The sequence below is a fragment of the Sturnira hondurensis genome, unplaced genomic scaffold, assembly GCF_014824575.4.
Source record: "Sturnira hondurensis isolate 20B ecotype Veracruz unplaced genomic scaffold, ASM1482457v3 Scaffold0014745, whole genome shotgun sequence".
NCBI lineage: Eukaryota > Metazoa > Chordata > Mammalia > Chiroptera > Phyllostomidae > Sturnira > Sturnira hondurensis.
The window spans coordinates 4,990,724-4,992,390 of NW_028087376.1; the positions used below are offsets into that span (position 1 = coordinate 4,990,724).

The 1,667-nt window shown below is 41.0% G+C and overlaps 1 non-coding gene across 1 annotated transcript; it reads right to left on the bottom strand.

The window, feature by feature from the left end:
* Nucleotides 1–777: 777 nt before the first annotated feature.
* On the bottom strand, nt 778–848 carry TRNAS-GCU (transfer RNA serine (anticodon GCU)). Its single transcript has one exon. It is a non-coding gene; the product is annotated as a tRNA-Ser (tRNA).
* Between the last annotated feature and the right edge of the window lie 819 nt (nt 849–1,667).

A 1,667-nucleotide genomic window follows, 5' to 3' on the forward strand; every position in this document is an offset into this window, starting at 1 on the left:
TGGAAAGTGACAGGCAATCCTCTGGAATTACAGAAATGTCATGCTGGAAAGAACCAGAGAGATCAGCAAGTCCAACCCCTTCATTTAAGATTTATAAACTCTGATGCTCCCAGAAAAGGATGACTTGGAAAGTTGACACTCAAATGAATGATCAGGACTGGAAGTGAGGCCTCTGAATTTCAGTTATGTGCCCTTTCCATTAGAATACATTCATGCAGTAGGAGAGAAAGACAAAGGAGTAAGACTAACTTTATGGCAATTAGTTTTGCCTCATCTCCAAAAAGGCTAAAGAACCAGCTTGTTTTTTATTAAGATCATGGAATGAATTAATTAATCCCATCACTCAACAAATCTTTTCTTTCCCCTATACTATCCTTGGTATGGTAAAGAATCTGACAAAACAATGTGGTTCTTGCCTGTCATGAGATCTCTCCTTAAAGGGCAAACATCTTGATGTGAATCTTATTAGGATCAGTACGAATTCTATTAATCTGTCTTCATTTACACCTATGCTGTCAGAAGTCTTGGTTTTCCACATTTGTACACAGTGTTTCCCCTGATTGGCTGAGGGAAGAATAAATATTTGCCCTATTTGCATGGAGGGCCAGCATGCTTGAGCAATTAGTAGAAGCTCTTATTTCCCGCTCCCTTCCACCAACCATTCTATGCAGTGTGGTCACAAAGAAGCAGTCCCCAAGACAGAGGGGAAGCTGTGACCTACAGAAGCTCTCAGGCCATATAGACCTCAGCAGAAAGACGTTTCCCTGTTTTTGCTGCTGCATTGGCCGGGAGTCGAACCCGGGCCTCCCGAGTAGCAGGCAAGAATTCTACCACTGAACCACCAATGCTCCAGATACATTTCCTTGTATTTGGAAGGCACTTTCCAACAACAATAAACAGACCAGGTGCCAAACCAGAGGCCAGTGAGACAAAGGCGTAACAACTGAGGTTTTATAAACACTTGTCTCCCTCCCTACCCCTGGAGGTTCCTGTTGGTGATTTCTCATCTTTGAAGTTTTAGCACACATATTTAGTAATAACTAGTATAAATTTATATACAAGAGAAAACCCAGGAAAAATCAAAGTTATGCCACTGTATTTCTAAAACTTCACACACAAAATCAAGTAACTGTAGCTTGAGCTATGCATAGGTATGCTATTCCTTTGGTGAATTTTAGCTAATGGAAAGAATCCCTTCTTTTGCAAACTCAACACTGGTATACTAAAACAATGAAAAAGGGTTTTTTTTTTCCCCCATAGGACAAGAGTTCTTAAAATTCACTTAGTTTCAAGAAGAGCAAACAGAAAAAAAGAAGGGGTGCACAGGTTCTGAGTGGAGATGTGGTACAGATAACATTTATCTTGGTCTGAGGGCACGATTTTAGCTGCACACCAGCGTACCCCAAGATACCACTGAGTCTAAATATACCACTGTAAAAGGTAAAAGGACGAAAGTCCCTATCCTTGCCTATTCCCCTCAGGACCAGCAGCCAATATCTCCCTGACCTCTTAGAAAGACCCAGAAAGAGTTCAGGCTTAATCACTTGTACACAATACACCCTTTGCAGCCCTTTTAATATTTCCAGTAATTTTTTCTTATGAGTTCTGAGCTAACGTAATTCTCAAGACACTTCCCTTTTAAGCCTCGCATCAGCAGACTCGAAAGC